This window comes from Betta splendens, chromosome 2 (assembly GCF_900634795.4).
Source record: "Betta splendens chromosome 2, fBetSpl5.4, whole genome shotgun sequence".
NCBI classification, from domain to species: Eukaryota; Metazoa; Chordata; class Actinopteri; order Anabantiformes; family Osphronemidae; genus Betta; species Betta splendens.
Window position 1 is genome coordinate 8,225,483 of NC_040882.2, and position 24,250 is coordinate 8,249,732.

A 24,250-nucleotide genomic window follows, 5' to 3' on the forward strand; every position below is an offset into this window, starting at 1 on the left:
ATTCGCTGCAGTTAACCCAGTTTTCAAGGATGCTCATTAGCAGATTTTGTGCATACAAATCACACAGGTCCAAATGTTGTTGAAGAACTTATTTGCTTCACTACATTAAAAACATGAAAGTTTGGTCTGAAGCCGTTCAGTATGAGTGATTAGCAATGAGAAGTAAACACTCTCCCAGTGGATAAATGGCTGCAGAACCATGCAAAATCTACATTTCAGAGGACTGTATGTGCTCATTTACACGAAGTTTGCCTGACAGTGATGGGAATTCTCCCCAGGTGGCAAAGCGAACAGATCCCCCTTGAGCGGATGGGTTTTCAGTCTGTTGCTCAGTCACTCGACAACGGGACAGACGCTTGCCAACACGGGGGCCTGAGCACAGCATCCTCCTCTTGAAGGGCAGTCTCCTTAATCACTGTGACACCCTGCTGCTCTGTTGTTTTTGGCAAAACAAAGTAGGAGCGAGCAGGCAGAGCGGACCTGGTCAGACGTCTCCTTTCCGGAGAGAGATTTGCAGGCGTCAAGATGCTTTTTTGGCGGCCGTGCTGACACTACATCACAGGATGGAAGTGTTGCATCACAGTGTAGTGCATTTCAGCAAGACTTTGACAGGATCTAGTGGGTATCAACCCTTAGACTCATCAGGGATATGAAAAAAGATTCACGTTCAGGTTTGTGGGTTCACAGCTTATGGTCATAAAATTTTTTAGATCATTTAAGGTCTGAAGTCTAATGTCGATGGGCTTTCAACACTGAATGTACATAAATTTAATTTCAGCACTGAAATATAATCAAGCCTTAACCTGTCACACTAACTTGTTTCTGGACCATTTATTATAGTATGGCCTAAAAACCCATTAAATATGCATATTATTTACATACTCTGCAGATCAGGACACAGTCTGCAGAGAAAGAATTATATCAGGTGACATACAATATGAACTGAAGTGAAAGATATGTCATCTTGGTTCCCTGCTTGGCCGTCGTACTCCCCCAGAACCCCCCAGATGATGAAATCTGGAGGAAATATTATAGCTGAAGGCAAAAAGATGTTTAAAACTATTTATCTGTAAGTATGAAAACCTCTTTAAAGTAAAGAAACATTATAACAGAACAATCCTCTAGAAATGTGGAAATGAAAAGTCTGATTGGATTCAGACATTTACATTTTGTTTTTTTTCCAAAATCCCCATGTGTTTGGACTAGAAATTAAGAAATAAATATAGCTTTAAAATATGTTAATTATTTTATTATTTAAATTATGTGTTTCATAATATTAAAAGTTAAAGTTAAATCTTTAATTTTAAACGTATTAACTAGGCGTGGTAATGTTGCTTACCAGTGCTCGTGCGGGGATGCACGTGCGCCCTCTGTTGCCTGATTGACGGTCATTAAGCTAATTAGTACTGACAGGTGTTCACTCCAGGCTTCTGTGGCGTGTTAAACCAATTATTACAGGATAAACTGGTACGCGTTAATTTTTTATTGAGTTATCTTTACTACACACTCCCAAGGAACTCATTTAGCGGGCATTTCTAGCGGAAATGGAAATAAAACCTTTACGTGAGGGGGACGACACAGGTCGCCGGGCAGAATTTCAGAAGCCACAGGTGAGTTCATCGCATTAAATGTGAAACCGCGCCACATTTTGAGCAAGCGTTTAATGTTCGCGCAACCATGACTAAAACGGACTTTGGTTCCCTCCTCTTAACATGTGCATCGCCTGTTTTCCAGGGTATAACAACACTGCGCCACGTCTCGTGGGGGTCGTTGGCTTTAGCTTGGCGACATTTAACTAGAACTGTTGATTCGTTAGTAGTATTTTAAATGAGAAAATATTCATATAAACATTTAAACTATTGGAACGTGACTCTACAAAGCTACAAACACTCGAAGCTGTAGATTCAAATATAGTGGAGTGAAAAGTACAGTACTGTAGTTATCTTTTTGCTGTAAAAAATAAAAAAATGTATATGCTTCGGCTAAATCAAAATAATTGCAATCATACTTAGGCAGCTTCACTAACAGGATGGAGATGAGACTTCCTGCTATTAGACAGTTATTGTGTAAACGCCGTGTGTCTGTCTTGAATGTGATCCCTCACACGACCACTGAGCTCTTGACTCTGCTTCACTTCATCACCCGCCACCTGCCTGCACAGATGTTGTAGCTCGCTTGTTAGCGTCACTAGTCGATGGTGGTGTCACTTCCCGCTACACCTGTTGTCAGCGTGTGTGCATTTTGGCTCAACGATCCTATTTATCTTGAAGCGCAGCTTATTTGCACATCTCCGCTGTGTTCACTTCATCCGTTCCCTGACAACTGTTCGCCTGATCTCACGCTCTTGCTGCCGGCGGTCAACTCACCTAATGATCGACTTAACCATCATTCGAGCTTTTCCACTCAGTCACACGAGCAAACGGCTGCGGCGTTTGTCCTCTATCATTTCAAGTTCCGCTGTCTGGGGACATTTCGTGGCGTGTCGGTTGTGCAGACGACGCCAAAGAGGCAACTGGTGACAAACCAAATAGTCGTCAAAGCCTCAAAGGACTTGTTTGTTGCCAGTTTAAGCAACTTTAACCTTAATGCGGATGCAGTGATGTCATCGGAGCTCTCGGGTAGGAATAGAAACCTTTAAAAAGAGTTCCAACTCTAGGATGAGACAAATCTGTGTCTCTCAGAGGCGACACCCCCTCCCAATGCTGCACCAGCTGCTCACATGTGACTAAAACCGCTCACACTTTCTTTCCTCTGCTCCACAGAAATCGAACGGTCCAGTGTTTTAGTCCTTGATCCGAGGAAGCTACATGCAGTCGGAGAGTCCCGTTCCTGCTTTGTTCTCTCCGTATATGAGGCGCTCCATCAGAGTTAGGCTGGGTATGTAAAGACAACCTAATGAAACAGGCACAGCATGTGGGAATTAAAGTAGAAGCGATCACGCTCCCGAAGGAGCAAGAATGTGCTACTGAGAAGCAGGAATGAAGACAGATAATGCAACACCAAGGCATCACGAGGTTATTTAATATCGTCCAATTTAAAATGAGCCAACACATACGGTTTCATCCCCCTTCAAACGGCTCCAGTGCTGCATAAAAAATAAATCAGATGCTAAAAAGGGCTGTAACAACTTTTCAAATATTGCCTGTAGTTTGTTTACTGGTTTCAGGCTTCAGTTTCACTGCATCACTTCACCATACAGAGGCCCGGAAAACGCTGAGACCTCAGCAGTCTTTGAGTTCGTCAGGCGTCTTTCCAGAGGACGTTCTAAATGGCAGTTCCTGTCTCCGAGTGACTTTTAATGTGTTGCCCCGCGTGTGTTTTCATCACATTCGGCTTCAACCTATGGCCCCCTCTGTGCGAGTGTGAGATAAGAATGCTCCGCTATAATTTTAGCTACGTAAAGCTCCGAGTGATGAGATTTTTAATACCATCCACAGTGGGACTGTGACTCACAGAAGGATCCCAGGTCAAAAAATAACTTTTGTGTTTTCATAATGTTTTCATGTGGAAGACATTTAAAAATTGGCCTGCGCAGCTGGTGCGCGTCCTCATCGGTTTTATCCCCGCACTCCACAGGAAATCTGCTTCTGCCTAGCAAACGTCTCGTGACAGGGATGTGCCATGGCAAAACTGTGGCTAAACACATCTGCATCAAAGTGTCAGGTACTCCGTAGAGTTCAGTCTGTTTGTCTTGATCGGTGCAGTTTCCAGTCACGTCGGAGTTGTGTAATCTGGCTGCGGTTCCAGCCGTTCTGTAGCGTCTCCCACATACTGTCCTTGAGATAAAAAATCACTGCTGCGTAAGAACTGCCATCCTTAGATGTGATGGATTGTCGTTTATTTCAGAGAGCCAACGATAATGGGACCTGCCCCCGGTTTGTGAATGGGTCACGGATCTGCTGCCGCCCCCCCCCCCCACCCTCGAACTTCCCAGTTTGTAATTCACTCATGCTGGGAGCATGCCCACACATAGTTTGTTTCAGGCTAGGGAACCCATTAGAAGCACTGTAATGCAGTTTTTGGCAAGAGAGAAACCCGGGCATTCATTAGACTGGTTCTTTTTTATTTAGGCGCAGCGTCATCAGCAAGGCCTTGTCATCAAGAGACAAAAATGGCATTTGTAAAGCGTTTGTTTTTTACAGACCCGATGCCAGCAGGAGAAAAGAGCAAATTTTTAGTCTGCCTTTTCTCATCGCTGCCATAGCAGTCGTGAAAGATGAAAGAACAATCCACAGATTATCATTTTATTTTCCGTTGGCTTGTGTCCTTTTTTTTTTTTTTTTTTGTAAAATAAATTGGGCAGCCTGTTCAACCCTGAATTATGCATTTAATTTTTCGCTCAATAGAACTGCTGTCATAAAACACAGGAGTGGGGTAATTTTTTAACACGCCAAATGTAGCCTAGCTGCAAACGAACTCATTGCTCAAAGCTAAAAGGAAAAATGCATTGTCATTTATAAGAACAAAGAGATGCTTTCAGCTTGGAGTATGTGACAGCAGCAACATACTCTTCTTGTGTTGACATGAAAATAAACTCCTCGTATCAAATGAGCATCTGTATTCCTCCTCCTAACTGGCTCTGGGTCCCTTCTTCTCAAATTGCTTCTCGCCCACAGCAGCCTCTCTTTCTCATGACGTGATCCGGTAATCCATCTTCAAAGCCACGCTCCCTCCCCTGCTTTAACATACAGTAGGTGCACGTGCCCCAGCCTGAATATCATATGCATGAAAAATGCGCCAGCCCTGCACTTCTTCAGCGTCGCATGTTGCAGCGCAGCGTGTGATGGATAGAATGTGTCACTTGGTGCAGTGCTCGGGGCAAGAGGCATGCGTTTGGAGGTGGAAGTTGTCCCTGAGTGTCAGGGAACAGGAGGCGGGAAAGTAAAGGCCAGAGACCCGGCTGCTTTGTCCGCGTTAACTACCGTGACCTGACAGGGACACACAATTCATGAGAGACAAACATGTCTCGGCATGGATTATTTAAACCCGGCTGAACTTTGGCAGTTCTGAAAGCTTTACTTTGTGTTGTTGATCGTAAAGTGCAGAGCTTTGGCATCTACAGTTAAATTCACACTATTTGTACAGGGACGGGGGTCATTATTTTCGTTCTCTACACCACTACAATGGCTTTAAAGTGAAGCATTACCTTTGCTAATAGTTCTGCCTTTCTCCACTGCTGGTTTGCTGGATCAGGTGGTTTTAGCCAAAAAAAAAAGTGCAGAGAGAGCTAAAAACCCAGCAGGGCTTTGGCGCTGGGTCCAGGTTGGCCACCCCTGTTCTAGACTGTCAGCTTATATGAACAGTGTTGTGTTTGAGGTAATTAGACAAGCTGATACTCACATAAATTAATTTGTCAGCTTAATAAAGCTTTTGCTGTCAATTAACGTCCACAGTCTGGACAGTCTGACTGCTGGGTCTCTCCCTCGCTAATGCTTTGCCAAACCTTCCGTCTTCACCTCCCGCAAGTTCATACGGTTGCAGCCCAGACGAGTGGCTCTGCAATGGCAGAACCCTGTACTGGCGTAGAAGCAGTGTAGAATCTATTTGGTTCTGCTACGAATCCCAGTCAGTCATGAATCTAGATTCAGAGCCGACAGGTCAGAATGTGGCTCGGACGCGCTATTCTGAGCAGGCAATGGGCAAGGCGGCCTTCAGCACTTACAGGTCCTGATGATATTATTTCAACAGGCTCTCAGTGGCGTGGAGAGTCATTGCAGTGGTTGAGAGCTAATGGGCCAGATGTAAGAGCCACCTGGTCGGCGCAAGGCCTCCGTATGCTGCAGTTGACAGAGCCAGTCATGCGGAGCCGAGGCTCAGCTGTCTGATGCTCGCTGTGTCTCAGACACCAGGCTTAGTGCAGCTCATTTAGCACAGCAACATTTCTGCGCAAATGCCTGTATACAGTATACAACACGAGGTGCTGCTCCTTGAAATTATAACTTGGAGCCAGTGGTAGCATGTACTCTTATCATCATGGCATTAGCGCAGCTTGACCTTTTTTCAAATAGAGGTCGCAATGTGCAGGTCTGAAACTGAAAATCCATCACTTTTACTCAACCGCAGGCAACGCGCAAACGCACTCCAAATTCCTGTCCATGTTCTCAAGATGCAGACACGCCGCCGTATCTGGGACGTGGAATGAGCGGCGGCGGGCGTTTGGCTGCCTGCCCATTTAATTCATTTAACACTGAAGAAAACGGAGCACCGTTGGCAAACAGAGCAGTGGAAAATAGAGCCGTGAATCTTGATTGTGGAGGTAAATGAACAGATAGGTCTGGAGGTGTGTCATCTGTCTCGGAGCAGAGATGCATTAGTGTGGATACACCCCGTCGCTACCGCGTCCCCAGTAACCTTAAGGACAAAACCAAATCACGTGCGGGAGCCCGGTATTACCTCGGATACCAGCAAGCATCTGGGCAGAATATGTAAAGAGACGGCTCCAAATTTGGAGAGGCCGACCTATCTGCAGGCAGTAATAATATTTAGACAATAAAAGGCAGTGTTGCATGTATACTTGTTTAAATATTCATGGCAGGAGGGTGTGAGTTACACTGGCAATAGGTTTGTGTCAGCACAGAGGTTGAAGATACCCTGAAGCCAACGTGGGGAGTAGCAGACTCCCACCAGTGATGACCTCTTAAACTGTTCAGCTCCTCTGAAGTCAGAGCCTTAACACACGTTTTTGCGCTGGCTTGTGTTTTATCTCAAAGAAAACCAACTAATTGGATCAAGCTGATAATGTGAATTGTGTTTTGTGACATCCTCTGTGTCATATGTGGCCCTTGGCTTATTTTCACATTTCCATTTAATTATAAGGTCTGACACATGCGATCGTTAAAACATGGTTTTCACCGGTGGAGGCTTGGAGATATCGGCATATTCATGATTGTTCTGTGAGATTCCGATACTCGTTTGTTTATTCATATCGATCTCTATTTCAGATCAAACTTAGCTGTAGGTGTGGCTGGAGAGTCTGATCAGTACGTCTAACTCAGCAGGGGCAGGAGGGTGCACACATTAAATAGTGATGGTATTTTGACATGATTTAATATTAATAATATCAGCGCTAAAAAAATAAATGGACTTCTCTGACATATTGAAAAATATGCACCGCACCAAACAATCTCTTGGAAGGGAAGAGGTTTGAAAGAAAACCAAATGGCGCCGATGCCCTTCTCACCCCGGACCATTAAATGCACCTCAGTCAGGAGAAGAAACCGCTCTTTGGAGATGTGCACGGCGAGACGTAAACACCAAGGTACATCAGCCCTGTGTGCTTCTCCGGCAGTCCATCACCAATCACTGTCTGGGCCTTTCCCTCAGTCTTTAAATCTGGAGCGACAGCGTGTCACTGGGAAAACCCATTGAGCGCACTGCGGGATGAAGGCTTCATGGCCTTCTCCATCACACCTTTGTTCCATCCTCCTCTCTGAGCCATGACAAGGAAGGGGACGAGTTATCACACCCGTCAGCTTTATGAGTCCCTGTCTGCCTGCGCCGTGGTAATAAAGTCAGTGTACTGCTTCTTCAAAATGGGGCGAGTCAGAGCAAGTGATGGGAAATTGGTCAACAGAGTGTCGTTGAGAGGCAAAAAAAGTCCACTCTGCACCAGTGGTCTCTTTCAATGCATTGTTGCTTTGATTAATCATATATATGAGTAGAAAACCTGATTCCTCCAGAGAATTTTCCACCAGAGGAGAATTTATTTCCTATCCATAAGAATTATCTGATTTACATAAACCAGGACTGCCACAGAACCCTGAAATCTGATTTAATCCATCTTTAACCAGATTACTTTTACTCTATGTTTAAATATTAGCCCTAGCCCATATATGTCTATTATGCAAAGCCCATACGTTTATTTCCTCGTGACAACTTCTAACATGCCCATAAAGGGTTTTTACTTCGCTTTGAGACGCATTGCATAGAAGCTGAGCTTCAAACCCTGCTGTGCACTGTGAGCATGGGTAGTTGTGTGAGCATTAATTGTGTCGTCTGCATCTGCTTGGGAGAATAGGGGCCGTCATCGGGTCAGATTCCTGCTGCCTCTGGGAACGTTTAGTCAGTAGCAGCGCACGTTATGACTAAGTTCAGTTGATGTGTACAGTATGTGGAGGGCTGCTAGCGAAGCGGCCTCCGTTCAGTGTCACGTTAAATCCTTTCATTATTGTGTGTGTGTGTGTGTTAACAGTAATCATATGCATTTCACAGAGCTCCTCTGTTTGTTGTTTCTGACAGTGCACTCAAAATGTTCAATGGCCTTTTTGCGCTGAACCCACCTCTGCCAGGATTTCATTGTGTGGGTAGTTTGTCAAAAACATTGCATTAATTGTTAAACTTGCAGGGGGTGTTTTGTACCTGCAAATGAGGCAATTTGTATAAGCTGTCATGGGAAAAAAATAAAGCGAAACTCTCTGGATGTTACTTTTGTGCTAGACATGAAGGTATACAGTATGTTGCTCCTTCACTGTTACGGAAACAGAGTAGTGGCACATTTAAAAAATATTTTAAAGTTTATATTAGGACATGCTTTTAAATTCCTAAATTGAAAAAAAAGTTAAAAAAAAAAAATTAAGTATTATACAAATCGATAACTAGCAGTGAGAATATAGATTCAGCCCTAAACGTGTGGATGCAACGAATTGCCTTTGGTGTGTTAAACTCGAAAGCTTAAATAAGAATATGCCCCGGAACATAATCTTTCTTCTGATGCAAAGCAGTTCAGCGTTTCTGACAGTTGAAGCTATCTCCCAAAAATAGAAGGCTCAAGTCTGTCATGCTGTCAAAATATCAATCCTGGAGGAGTGCTACTGACAGATTAGGATGCTGCATTTGCATAACTGTCACCTTCTGGACCAGAATAATGCAACCAGTTCCTTGCCCATTGTGTCTGCATGAGTGTGCTGTAATTTATTGTCATCTGTGTTATATCATTATTGAAAGCCAAAATAATAGGGCATCTGATGCTGTTTTTTTTTTTTTGTATTGTTATAGTATGTTATTTCATTTATTCAGAATAGTGCATGAATTCCAAATGCTGGAGGCAATACATGCTCTACAAAGGGAGCTAGATTGGAGGCAGTTGGAACAGCATCCACCATCGTGGACCCAGCTGACTGAATCAGTTTGTTCATATCACTTTTGATGAAGTGAGACTGAAAAGCCACGGAGGGTCATCTATTTTTGTCTGGGTTTTCTTTTTCCTTCAATGGCCTCAATATTTGTAAGTCATACTTTAAATCAGCGTCAACGGGTGCAGCATTTTCGCTGCTGAAATATTGACTTGCTGAGTCAAAGCTAAAAACCAGAAAGAAGAAGAAATGTGTTGCAAAACCTGCATCTGTAGAAGGTGGAGACCACTGTAACTAGTAGCTGAAGTGCAATTTGTATGTGCGTCACGCTGTCTCTTTGAACTTCCTGCCTCCCTTCCTTCCCGTCTGTCTCAGTATTTGACAGCGGAGGAGCGTAGCATGACTGGAGTGTGCAGAACCGGGGCCTCCTGCAGCGTCAGGATCTAAAAGATTGATGCAAATACACCTGTTCAGTCTCACTCTGGCTCTTTCCACTTCATCCTAAGATAGTGCACATTAGAAGTAACAGCCAACCTGGGCGACTTTACCTTCAACAGCAGCACTCTGAGGTAGCGCTGACGAGTGGGGGCGTCTATTGAGGTCAAAAGAAATGGCACATGTTGCTGGAAATGGTCCATAAAAGCTCTTTCTGACATGACAGAATAGCTCTGGAGTCCTGCCAGTAGACGGTTCACAGTAGAACTCCGTGCTGCCTGTCGGAGCCCGTGCCGTTCCAGCATAATTTACTGTAATGCAAGATTAAATGGGTATTTGTTTATTGGGAATAATAGCGCAGTTGGTAAAACATCTCTTCTGGCAGAACACGTCCGACCGGTACACAATGCATTTGACGGGGAAACAATAAAAATCGCACCAGGATTGTTTTAAAACTTCCTGAAAACTGCCCGCTGCAAAGGAAGATGTGCGAAGACGTGGCCTCATTATCTTCATTAGTGACAAAGCCCACGTTTGGCGTTGTATGGAAAAAGCGACTACTGTGAGCTGGCGAGCCTCCATGCCCCTTTCTTGCACTCCTTCAAGGAGGACTACAGCACATATGGCCCCCTGGGCAGTATGGATGGGTTGCTGCAATCAGAGTGGGAGGACACAAGCACAAGAAGAAGTGTCCCATCTGTCACGATGTCCTCTCTCACTAAAGTTGATTAATAACGGTTGGAAAGAGAACAGTGAGACAGTGAGATGAATTAAAGCATCAGAATAATCTCATACCAGATATCGAGATATCTATTTAGGATTTGTTTCTCACCATAATCTTTTAAAGCTGCCGCGTCTCTGTAGCACATGTTTAACAATATGTACTGTAGCCAGTGAATCTACAACTCAGCTGCCGCGTCAACAGGATTCAGAGCAAACAGTTTTGGAAGACTTTGACATCCCCTCCAAACACCTGAACGCTGGTTTACAATGCGTTCCCCGGCCGTCTGGTAATGCATACCAAGCAGTGCCGCCGCCGCCTGGGAGGCGGCTGCTCTGCGATGGCCTGATGATGTGTGAAGCGCACACCTGTGCATCGTGGTCATGCTGCGGTGTAGACACTTAGCCTGTCTAGCTGCAATACGCTGCGGTTCCCCATCAATACGAGGCCAGCCTGCGCCATCGTAGCACAGGAAACGCTTTAGTAGCCAAGTAAAGTAGAGTGATCTGATAGTTGTGTTTGAGAAGAAAGTTTGGCTTTTTTTCTAAGATGCCAAAGTCTCTGCATTAGTTAAGACTTCACATATGTTACTGTACTAAATATGTAAAGCTTCTTTTAGTAGAAGATATAAACGTTTAGGTTATGTCTTGATGATGTGATGTCATTTTCAGTAGATGTGCATTTTATCTTTTTTCCTTTTGATTTGTGATGCCACTTGAATCTCATGAGTGATGCCATACGCTTAGCTTCAATACACATTCCCGTGGGCACACTTTATAATTTCTTAGTTATTTTTACTTATGTCTCATGCTGTTTGTAGTCATGGAGCTGTCCACACAGCTGTGGTGCTGAATTGCAACATACAGCAGTTTTAAACTCCCTCTGTTAGTTAAACTGGAAGCAAATGTGCACATTTGTGTTGTTTGGGTTGTTGAGTCTTGCACTTTGAATCTATTTCCATTACATAGTATCATTCTGCAAAAGACTACATGCATAATAGTATCAGTGTGGGACTCAAGGTGCAGTCATCCGTGTGTGTGTATGTGTGTTTGGAACAAACATAGAAAATAGTGAAATTACTGCATTTAACACAACCCTGAGAACTGTCCAGTAAATTGAGTTTGACATGAATAAAATAAATGGAGAAATAAATAAGGCAGTGCATGACTATGCAGTGGTGTGTTTGGAATCTACAGGGATCAGTGTTGATGCCTCAGTAACTCACATATTATATTTTTGCCCCCAAGAGTTCCCAGCACCACTTAAGATGGCACGGCCCTCCCAGAAAACCATTTCAAGCTGCAGCTCTGATCAGACCCCTATCAGTTTTCTTTTATTGTGCGGCCGTCCTTGCTGAGTTGAGAGTTTGTGGATGTTATTTATGAAGGACTCATATCCTATTTTCCAAGCACCAGTCAAGAGTGCACTTGCCTGTTGCATATGTCAAGAGGTTTAATATGCTTCCCCTGGTAGAATAGGTAAATAATCAAGTAATACATTTTACTCCACAGTCTGTGTGGCGAGAACGTGGATGCTATTTTTAAGTGGAGATGAAAACCATAGTGATATTTCTCCAACTTAATCATAAGCTGAATATTTTTAGTAGTCAAGATGGAGTCCAATAAAAAGGATCACAGCAGAGACGAAATTCATTTTCATAGAAGCCACTGTTATTGACTGTAGGGTCCTTTACGCTGGAGGGGGGGCTTGGAAACCAAATGATGTGAACAATGAAATTAAAACGTAAAAGGACAAGGGGCATATTTTCATTTTTTTTAAATTCTCAGATAAATAGGGTAAGAAGCTAATTTTTTACAGCTATATCATCCTAATGGCAATATTAGCATTATAAACAGTCACTTTGGATAGAAATAAAACAATCCTGTTGTAACAAATTATTGTAACAGTTGAGGAAAACATGTCCTGCCCACACACCTTTCCGAGTGTTTCACATCAGCTGTGCTGAATGTGCTAAAGGCAAAGGAAGACCTATCAAATGTAGTATAATTTTCAATTTTGACAAAGCCAAATTTCATATCGTCTCGGCGTAGGAAGCTGCCCACACAGCGCACACACTGAGATGCGGGGCCCGTGTTCGCAATAATTCGGCTTCGCAGCAGCAAGTATAGGTGAGTGAGAGAAGAAAGGATATCAGAACGCCCTCCTCCTACTCGTCATTACATTACACTTTGCATTCCGACCGGCTGCACCACCACGACCATTAGGTTTGCATTTGCCTAAGCAGGTTTAAAGCCTTGAGCGGCTCATTCAAAGGCTCTATTCCGAAGCAGTTCTGCTCCCAGTTGACACTTGATCAAGTTGCTGCCCGGTTTTAAAGCTAATGCGGACAGTCAGCGCCGCTCACTGGCTCCTTGTCTTCGGGGATTCAATTATTTTAGAATAAAATGGAGGAAAGTGAAGAGAGACTTCCATCGGATGAACAGCCGGAGTCTTAAGCTAACAGCAGTCAGTAATGTCCAAGCTGTAGTGGGATCTAGAATGTAATGAAACATACTGACAAAAGTCTCATGAACATCACAGGACTTAAATGTTCACATGTAGTACAGTATATTATTCTCCCAAGACTCAGTTATCACTCAATACAGTAGTTACACTTCTACAAAACAGACATTGTACATTATAGCATGAACAATTGTCACATTAACACATTACAATTTTAACTCAACATAGTCTGCTGAGTCCATTAACGTTATAAAACTGATTCAAAAACAGCCATGTAGCACGTACAGTATCTTTTTATAATACTAAAGTAGATCGACTGTATCAGTGTAGCCAGTGAAATGCTCAAATATGCTAACTCAGAGAACACAGAACAATGAGCTGTGCCATAAATTATATTTTACCCATTTCAAGTTGTAAAAGAATTAAAAATACAACATTGATAATGGCGATTGATAATAATGTGAGGAACAGCGCAAATATTTTGGTTTTGCTGCATAACCTTTCATGTGTAGTCTCTACCTGTCTGCTAAAACAAGTGTGTAGGTAATAAAAATAATCTTCTGTAATGACAATTGCAAAATATTCATATGTACATCTGCACAATATAAATGTAGCTTGCACACATGTCAAATTGAGTTTATCAGTGTATAGTGTAAGAATGATGTCAAATCAGCCCACACGCGTGTTTATTTAATACCTGCTTATCTCTGGACACTCAAGTTTTCCAGGCCGCTGCAGGAATAATGAGTGCTGTTGTTCTGAAGCATTTTCCAGCTAATCCATGTACGCTGTTTGCATGTCTTCGATGATCCCTCTTCTCCACACTGAAGCGCTTGTCTTGTAATTACATCACACCCACAGACGGATGCCGTGGACTAAATTAAAAAGACACCGTGCAGAAGATGCGGGTGAGATTCTGCAGGTAGTGCTCTAGAAGCACAAACCTGGTTTTGGTTTGCTTCATGTGTCTGTTTCATTTGGAAAAGGCTTGATGAAACTGAAAATTTGCTTTTATTTGTGCCAGCGTATGTGGTGCAACAGTTGGTTTACTGTTGTTCAAAGGAAATGTGGAGAGGTGTCATTAAATTACTATAATCACTCGTCAACACGAGCACTTTGTTCTACGCAGCATCCCCTTTTTTGTTGTTGACAGGAGCTCATTACCTAATAATTTCATCACCCATAGACACGGGAAATGACAGCTTGTAATTAATAATTGTTCAAAGATTGAGACTGTCTGGTGTAGTCGTGCGAAGTTCCTGCAGTGTCTGCAGATTTCCATTTATCAAGGAGGAAAGTTTGTAAAGGTGTCACTCCTGACCTTTAGCCCACCACGCTAGGAAATAATCGACTTGCTAGCAAGTGCTGTGGGCGTCCTGGTAATTCCAAAACCATCAAAAGCGCATTGTAATTTTCCGCAGCGTTTTGCAGGGCGCATTAGCCGTTCCCCAACAGCCGACGGAAGGCAGCAACGCGTGAGAACGGTGGGAGGGATGAGCGATGAACAAGGAGCGTGCGAGACAAATAAGATTAGAGAAAAGAGGGGAGACGCGGAGATTAGAGGACAGCAGCTGGTGTCGGCGAGGGGTCCCGTCTCCGAGCGCCGGTGTAAAGCAGTGACACCTGGCCGGCATGCCGGGCCCAGCGTGAGCAGAACGGGCCCGAGACCTTTTTTCCTGACTAAAGCGTCTCATTAAGCGGAGCATGGTCAGACCAGTAAAGCACAAGTGGGTAGATTCAAAAGCACGCTCTTCTTAAATTAAATTCAGGAAACGCTGATGGCGCTGGGCGCAGTGGGCGGCCGCAGGCCCGCAGAAACCTGCAATAAATATTTCTGGGAGACCTGGGAGCAGAAGTAGAAGAGTCCATAACCAAAGCAGAACCATTTCAACCTGTCGTCTTTATTTCATATTGTCCATTCCATGAGGTGCTGGTCAGAGCATGACAGCTTGTTTCTTAATGCATAACAACCCACTTACAGTAGTTACTTTATACTTGTCTGCACTTTACATTGGCCTTTACTTTTTACCATCTTCACCATCTTCCAATAAGAACTAAATGTATTCTTTATCTTGCAGCTGCTGCTTTTACTCTTCTTCCATTACCCTCGTTCATACATTCATGTAATGCAGCGTCTTTGATTAAAGTCAAATATGGAATGAGTTGAAACATGACTCATTCGACCATAAGCACAATGTCGACCTTTAAGTCAATAATCCTCATTCTCCTCCGCTCTGCTCCTTCTAAGTGTGTGTGTGTGTGTGTGTGATCAGCCCAGACCAGAGCCATCACTCCATCGTCCTGTTGTCGCTGAGTTGCCTACATGCTCGGAGAAGTACGAAATAATTACCTGCACAAGTGGCGCGCCACCTCTGTGCTGCGCGGCTCACGTGGGTAATTAAGTCTGCAAGTTGGAGATAAGGGACAAAAGACAAACAGATCTACATGCAATTGATGCAGGGCACATTATGTTCAACAGCATTTGTTGTAGCTACATTAATCTGTTTGAGGCATCATTTTCTAATACCTCAACTACAGACCAGCTGTCTATCAAAGGAATCAGAACGTGAAGTGGTATCGTCAGACTTGATTGGACAACATTTGAGTGTAGCTGCCTTTGGTGTTGGTGACGAGAGCAAGGCCTCGAAGGACACGAGCTGTGCAGTAGTGATGTGTTTAAGGTCAGGATCTATGCTTTAGCAGCTTCCTCCTGAATCTGCTTGTCCACCAATTTCAACTCATTTATAGGCTGCCTTGCTTCAGAGGCTGCAGCAGTGATGACACCTCTACCATCAGTGCTATGAGGTTCTATTAATCCCCACCTGTCATCTGGAGAACAGAAGACAAATTATTCTGGAACACCTTTCAGTGTTGTGAGCTCCAATTATTCTTCTAAGGTCTTCAGATATTTTCATTGTTTGAACTACTTCTATAAACTTCAGATGTTGGTGGTGAAGTCATCCAAATTCATCCTACTGTATTCAGAATCATCCAACTCAAATTTATGTTTTTCTACTATTAACTTGTCCCCCCTAAAACTTTCAAAGCTTCTAAAGTGTGTGTGTGTGTGTGTGTGTGTGTGTGTGTGTGTGTGTGTGTGTGTGTGTGTGTTAATTAATTTAGGCTTGTTTCAAAATTAAATTAATTCTAACTAATTACTTTTCCACTTCTAAGCTCTGATTATTACTGTTCTTTTTCGACTGTCCAATTTTAATCTGGAAATCCTGGAAATTGTTGTTGTGTTGTATACAAAAGATGAGCTGTGTAGCTGTAAAAGGGAATTGTGTCATCTAGTCTTTATTGGCAAATTCACTGATGCAGCTGATGTACAGTGCTTTTGGAGTGAACCCTTTCAAATTAGACCACGAAAATATTTTAATGGGATGTAACCTAGGCTTTAAAGCAGCAAAAGTATTGATTTGCTTTTGTGGCGAACAGATTTGCAAATTAATTAAGCCAGGATATTTGTAATACATAATTGACAGTGTCTCAATACATATTTACAGCACTAAACATACCCGTACTGTACAGTCCGTTTCACAGACACTTTTAGTCTTTCAGTAGCATTCTATGGTTGGGTCCAGGCATTCACATCACTTCAAGGACTAGAGAAGACACTGGCTTAATGGAGAAAAGTCCAACAGCCACACACTGCTCCTGTTTTTCTACCCTGGACTCAAACCCAGGTCTGCTGTTCGTCAGCCCTGCATATTACATGACCTCCAGTCATCTTAACTGCCTGCAGCTAATATACTCCGTTAAGCAACAATACATACACATTATAATAATCATCATCCAGTACTGAACTTGCAGTTGTGGTTAAGTTAAATAGCAATAGGTTTGAGGAGGCAAAAGGTCAAGCAGCGATGTCCCTTTCCAAAGCTCATAAGTTAACTTGGCCTGGCCAAAGACCCAGTCTGCCATTGTGTATGCAAGTCTGGGAGTTGGGTATATTTTTCTGCACTTATTTTATCTTGGCTTCTTCCATCTGCATATCCTTTTAATATTTACCACAATCACTTGTTAAACAGCTCACTGGAAAAATCACGAAGTAGTCGCTGATGTAATTGATGCAGAGTTTTGAAGACGCAGTTCCCAGGTGTTTCTTGCTGATAAAGAATCTGCTATCTTGAAACTGGAGGAGACCATGACGCGTGGATAGAGGATGTGTGCAGAATATCAGTGGCCTATGTGCCACTGTATTGGTCCCGGGGTTGGCGACATCTTTGTTAGTTGTACCGTACGTGTTTTAGTATTCTCTGTCTGAAAGCATCACCGTTTAGGGCTTATTACAACAGTGCTGTTCATTTGTTAAAGGTTAAGAAGTGCGCGACTGAAAGGCTAACGCGCTTGCTGAGGCAGTCTGCGCAGCTAGTGGCCATCTGAAAGCTGCAGGCAGGAGTCGCTTTAAAATGCAGGCTTCAGGGTGGACAGTTGCCATCTCGCCTCTGGCTTTATCAATGCTGGCATCTGACACTCGCAGCAGTGCTGAGCTCAAGCCTCCATTGAGGAGGGGGGGAGTGGGTCACATATTTCCACTTTGCCCTTGGACACTTCTAACAAAGACTTCGTATGAATGATAACTGGAAAGAGGCAATAAAAAAAAGCCTGGCCTTTATGGACGCTGCTGTGTTGGAGAGGAACATTCAGGGAACTGTTTTTCCTCTACATATTTTTTTTTATATACATAGAATTTTTAATATTTTGTTTGTGTTGTTATCAATAATGATGCAAATGATGTGATTTGGACTTCGGACATCTGATTGATTGAAATCTATTCACGGTGGAATGCTCGTGTTGGTGCCAGCTTTAGTTACGGTCAGTCTAATAAAGGGGCTGTTGCACTCCTGTGTTTCGCTGCAGCATTTTGGAAACTTTGGTGCTCTGTGTATAACACGCATCAGTCTGGTTCTACTTTTCTCATGCCTTCATTCGCGCTGTGCTACAGTCTAGCCGTGTTCAGAGACTGGACCATTAACGCTGTTGGCCGCCTTTCTGTGCCGCAGCGCACAAGCCTGAACAGGCGTCACAACATTTTAGCTCCGTGGGAGAGCCACACTCAGCTTGACCTGCACTAACCGTAAGGAGTCCAATACATTTGCACCTTTTCTCTGAACTAACCATTCAGTCAATGGCTAGAGTGATTGACAGTCACCAGGACAAGGCGACGTCTAAATCCATCTATCCATCATCCTAACAGCTTTTCCTCTTGGTGCTGGAGCCAATACCAGCTGTCACGAGGGGGGCACACACCCTGGACACTTCACAGTTCATCACAGAGACAAGACAATCACAGACATTCATGCATATGGACAATTTTTAGAGTCATCGTATGTGTGTGTGTGCGCGTGTGCATGGGCAGGCGCTGGAGTACACTGTAAAAAGTTGACCAGGAATTTAGTGGACATGTATTGTTTTCTGACAAAAGTATGACGTAATTTGTTTTTCTAACATTAATACAAGATATTAAGTTGCAACAAATTTGAGAACTTCCGAAAACACAAACAAATAATAAAATACAAATAATTGTAGTTAATTAAAATGTTGCGACAAAAATAAAATGATTATATAGTTATAAAAATATTCATGTGTTTTACTCAGCATTGCTTTGGGCAAGAGGTGATTTAGTTACAACATTCTGTCATAACACAACATTTGAGGTGCGTTTTTTATTTATTTTTTTTGTGTGTGCACAAACTGTCAGCGCCAACGTAAACGTGAAGAAATACTTGGTAATAAAACCGAGATAGTGCCACCTGTCAGATAGCTGCAGGTGCTCTTGATAAAGCACGCCGAAGACACATTTCATCCTGGGTGCATCCGTTTTCTTCTTCATGGCTTCTTAACTTTCGCGCACAGTGATCCGTGTGATTTTGTTCCACGCTTTCCATTTTTACCCCACGTAGATTTAAGCTGTCATGTGAGTTTAGCTCTTCTCCTCTCACCGTGTCCTATCGGCTGGAGTGTTACAACTAATAATTGACTTGTTGCTTCCCGTCGGCTGGACACACACAGTGTTCTTTTTGTTGTTGTGATTAAAGTTCAACCGTTATTATCAGGGCCAATGAACATACTCTGTGTAAAAGTGATGCTTTTAATATGTAGGAACATCTGCAGATTTGTGATTATTCTACTGATTAGAATACGAGGGGGAGCAAATTAAACAGTGCTTTAAAGAGGTCTGTAATAATAACACCATTAAGCCTAGGGTTTCATACAACTCACAAGGTTAATATTTAAGTGGTGATCCACTGGATTATTATTGTAATGTGTCAGCTCTATTATGGCAAAAGTCTGCTGCTATTCCCACTCCATGCAAGATCATGTAGTGACAGAGAGCATCTACTGTATACACATCTTAAAGTCTCCATATTATGCACAATCCTCCTCCTAGTCATTCCTGGTACCATGTGATTCTAGAGTGTGTGTTTAAACACAGTTAGAACACATGTTATAAGTTCACTTCCTCTCTTCTAATTGGTCAAATCTGTCAAATTTCCCGGAACTGCCTGTTTAGAACACCGTAGACGCTTGCCACGTTGTGCGATGCTTCCCTGCATACGCTATTATAGAAAATGCAGTTTTCGGTACAGTTTTCATTGTTAGTTGATTGAAAGAAAAACTTAAAGCAAATTCCAAAGCCTTAAACATATTGGAGACTTTAAAGACTAAATGGACGTAGAAAGTGTTATTATATATACTGTTAAAAGCAATTTAGTCATATTTCAATGAACTCAAGACTTAAGAGTTTTTTTGTTTTTTTTTAATGATGATGAATGGGACATAGTTTCTTGCCATCATCATTTCCTGAACTGAAAGCATCTTCTCACACACACCGCTGCATGTGTGAGAGGAGATGACACACATGCACACACAGACGCACACTGAATTAAGGCAGATCAAAAATATTGCTACTCCTTCAAAAAGAACTAATACTCCCTATAAAATGATGTTATTGCTCTTGGTCACATGTGTTCATGTATTAGATTGTGTTTTACAGTCCATGTTTTGCCTGACATAAATATTGCCCTGCAGGGATAAATTAAGTTTACTGTTTCAAATTGACAGTTTAATCGAGTTCCACAGAATTGGTTTGTTTAAAGTTTCTTCACCACATCATTAGAGAGCCACCCCCCTGTGAGCTGTAGCCAGTATTGCTTTGTAAGGACTCCTTGCTATCCACAAATCCAGGACCGTATCTATGTACCTGTGCTGAGCGGGGAATTGTGTCAGCAAAATGACAATAAAGATAAGCAAAGCTTCACAAAGCTCTGCCCCAGATTCGGCTGAAATTAGGATCCGTGGGCCCAACTTGGCCTTTTATCAAACTCGCATTATGCATAGGGATCCAAGGAATGTGGACTAATTAGCATTTGATCAATTTTCATAGAACCTAATAACATTAAAGATGTTATTTTGAGAGAGATGCCTCATTACAAGCCATATTAATAGATTAAAAGTCTTGCTTACAGACATTCTGCGAGGCTATTTTTACTCGACGCATTTCTGAACTGTCAACACAAGAGACTTATTCAGTTCTTCTTCATCTGTGGCCCGCTGCCCATGTTATATTCAGGCCTTTGCCAAATAAATGAGGCTTTATTGTTCAGTTTTAGCACGTTTTTGTGCACATGACGCAGGATTGCTGTCCCTAAATGGCACAGAGCAGTGAGTTTACATGTAACACACTAGATACTGTACAGATGCATACATAATCTACTTTATAGAAAAAAAACCCAAACAAATCCCAGTAGATTTCTGTCTTTGTGCAAAAGAGCAAAGAGTTGTACTGGAGCAGGAGACAGAATGAGTTCATTCCTGAATGCTGTGAAAATGTTGCGAGCATACATCAAGCAAGATGTCAAGATATCAATAACAGAGACACTTTTAAGCTGTGTTTGGGTCCATGTACAGTAAATTAAAGCCGGCTCCAATTATGTATGAATGCACTCAGCCTCTGCTCATGGGGAATTGATTGAGCCTGTCTCCCAGGAAACACAGCACCAGCCCTGTCTGTCATGCATTTTAGGCAGAGTGAAGGATTTTTGACCACTGTCTAAGCACATCACTCGACATTTATGGGTTTTAATTAGGAATAAAAAACAAATCGCTTCATGAATTACAGTCAAAACATTAAAACGTCAATACATGAATCATATGACAGATATTTGTATTGTCTGTATAATTTTGGATTTAGAACAGCACAGATGGAATTAAAGTGAGAATGTGTTTGTTTGCATAAAGTGTAGTCTTAAGGAGTTGTAAGGAGTTCTGGTCCATGCTGGCACCCAGCTTTTACTAAATGTTAGTTGAAATAAAGTGTAGTCTTAGGTAATCTCTCAAAATCTCTGAATTTATTTCATTTTTGGGGTAAATCGTCCAACTGTCCCTGGATTGGATTATGTCTCACATCTATACTGCCAATGCCTTTTACTGGAAGTGGCCTCTGTCTGGCCGCTCCGCCTTAAAGGCCCAATAAAGCATTCAGATGACACAAACCAGTTTCTCTGAAGTGAAATAGTGGAACGCGAATGAATGCTTACGTTGACAGCAGTCGCTGATCTACCTGTGGTGATGCTGGGAGTTCACCGGAGGCCCGAGGGTCCGATGCTGCTGCAGCTTCTGCACATGCTCGCTCTGTCAATGTTGACCAAAAGGGAAAAGCCTATTTGGCGCTGTTGCTTTTGACTGGTCAGTACAAACGGTGCAACAGCAAAAGTGCTGTGTGGTGATGTAGCTTCTTAAGTCAGGAAGGAAACTCTGCAGAGACGTGGGTTAAATATTTAATCGGAGTCTGTGCGTGACAAGCCAGAATCAGATGATGTTTACGCTCAATCTTTTAGCAGAAAATGTTTCATGATCAAGACCAGAGAAAACATCCCTTCATCTTCCTGACCTTCTATAACATGGTCTAATATTATATTTCCATTTGCAAATATCTTTTGCTTTGTTATAAAGCTTTATTTATATCTCTTAAACAAGATTACAGAATCCAAAAGCCATTTTTCAACATTACCTTTTCAACCATATGTTTTTTTTTTTCTTCCATGTATCAAAGGCTGTTCTCACAAATTCTGAAGGTCTCTTTCACCAAACAGGCATGAGCATCGTAAACACTTCAAAAACATTTGCAGCGTTTCATCTCTCCTTCACTCTGACAATCATCTTTGGAAGCGAAAGGTCAGGATTGTGCGGGCTTTTATGCCGCTGCCGACCAAAGCTCGTGTTAGGAGAGATTCCGTCGCTCTGCCACGTTTGGCGCTCGGCCCTCTTATGCATTAATCACCCTGACAATGAGTGGAGAGCAGGAGTTTAAAAAGCGTGAAATGAAGATTATATGTTAACTGTAAACCAGCCTGTGTCGCACACGATCCCAGAAACATGAAGTGTTGTTTAGATGATGCACTGTAACCCTCAGTTTGATGCAGTCCATCAAACCTTTTCCTTTCATTCAGCGGCAGATTATGAAATTGACACACCAATGTCCTACCAGAGAGAAACCAACTCCCCACGTAGGCGAATCAGACAAACAGATGCTGGGAAAATACTGATGGCAGCAAAAATAGACTTGAATTGTCCATTGTGGCTGTTAATCCCAGGGAGATGGAAGTGGTTCTGTGGAAAAATTGACATGGGGGGTAAATTTTTTCATAGCGCAGAACTGAACCAACAGAACCACTGTGTGATTTTAGTGTAAGAACCCGGCCCCAGATTGTAGGTCAGGGTTTATTGCTTGACGGAGATTCTTTATCTGTGCTGGGAGAAGACTAAGCAATGCATCATGTTACAGTGTGTGTGTTTTTTTTTTATACATTTGCACCTGCTATTGCACACAGAGGGTATTAAGAAGCAGCACAAAGAGCTAAATATCCAGGACTGAAGCCAAGATTTGAACCCACACACAAGGCTGCAGTGTGAGGTTGATTGTGAATGAAGCCACGTTAATTCCTTTTACTCTGCATTTCTCTGTCTCAGAGATTCCCACTGAAAGTGGCTGGGGGAGTGGAGGGTGCATACTTCTGGTAGGAGGCACAACTTGGGTTAACATACTGTACTGCACTTGTACTAATGATGTGAGATGAGACCATCACCTAGGAAACCAACCAAGGAGCGTGGCAGAAACAGCGAAGGAGGCGCAGCCTGGCTGACTGACGGGCGCGCGTAGCGCTGTGCATGCATAATTAAGGAGGTGGCGCGCGCTGCTTCTGGCTTGTTGAGGCTGCTGTTGAACTGGAGCGCTTCGCGTGCTGTTCTTTTGCCTTTGCTGTAGCGTCCGCTGCGCTGACGACCGTCCCCCGCGGGTGTGTGGGAGGGCGCGAGGGAGGAGGAGGAGATGCCCGCGTCTCCTGTAGTGGCCGCTTTCAGACGCGATCGGGATGAACAGAACTCCTGCGAGGCGCGGGGGTCCGGCTCCGCGCGCGTTTCTGTTTCACAATTTTTTTTTTTTTTTGTGTTGTGCGTGAGTGGACGGCGGCGGTGAATCGCACGGGTGAGGTGAAATGGACGGGTGGAGGACGGACCTGGAGACGTGCAGACAGGCCGGCAGGCAGGAGGCCGCGCTGCACCTGTGGTTTAACCTGTTTTCTGTTTCACGGGTCAGAACCCGCGCGGCCTCTCCTCGCGGGGAGTTTGGGGAAGGTAATCGGTTGCAGGCCTGGCTTTTCTTTGCGCGGTCCAAATGAGTGATGATGCAGCTTCACGTTTTCATACGTTTATTGCAGTCGTCTGTCTGTACCGCGTAGCTCCCTCGTACTGCCTTGGTAAAAAAACAACAAACTACTCAGCCTCCCACCTTCGTCCTCGGGGACAAACACGTGGTGAGTCAGGAGTTGACACCGGGAAAAGACAGTTGAGTCTGTGGGGAAACTGGGAGACGCAGCGACGCGACTCTGTGCCAAATGTTTACAGGCGAGCTGACATAGTTAGGAGGTGGAGAGGGCTGAAACGTGGCTGTCTCTCGCTGCTCTCTTGGAGGAGTGAGAGATAGGAAATCTAGGTCATCGCCACTGATGCATTGCAAAGCGAACTTCAAACAAACCTGGCCTTTAGCGTGATGGCTCTCCAAAGCTGTGCTACATGCCATCAGAGACCGATCGCCATTTTCTGCCAAGATCTGCCACAAAGTGATGAATAGAGGGTTTTTTTTCGTCTGATCTTCGGCTACACTGCGTCTGTCCGACTTTGTTTTCATGTGTTACGGTGGCTTTAACATATGCATACAAAAAAATCTGTCTTTTGGAGTGGGCTTTGTAACCAATTAGTTCAACTGTAGTCGGACCATATGCTAGGCCTCCCTGCCTCATCCGCCCTTCACTCGGAATAGCCTGTGGGGAGTCTTATCCGTAATCATACCCCTGGGAAATGTGGTAAAAGGCTGCGCTATTGAAGGCTCGATCTGTCTGTTTCAAGGGCAGTTGGTTGAAGCAAGCGTTGTATTGGAAAGGACTTCACCTAGTTTCAGAGACCGTTGGCGGTGTGTTGATTCAGTAAAAGTTATTGTGACCTTTATCTCTCGGGGGAAACAGCAAATTACAGATCGCGGCTCTGTCGGACTCGTGAG

The 24,250-nt window shown here is 43.4% G+C and overlaps 1 protein-coding gene across 2 annotated transcripts in view; it reads left to right on the forward strand.

Moving 5' to 3' along the window:
• The first annotated feature begins 1,408 nt into the window (after positions 1-1,408).
• LOC114850611 (interleukin-1 receptor accessory protein-like 1) overlaps positions 1,409-24,250 on the forward strand; it is a 203,412-nt gene continuing 180,570 nt past the window's right edge. Inside the window, exons 1-2 of one of the 2 annotated variants that reach the window (XM_029142344.3) lie at positions 1,409-1,610; positions 2,763-2,877. The gene's annotated coding sequence lies outside the window, so the exon portion shown is untranslated. The remainder of the gene's footprint in view (positions 1,611-2,762; positions 2,878-24,250) is intronic. The other variant, XM_029142347.3, reaches the window with a different exon arrangement.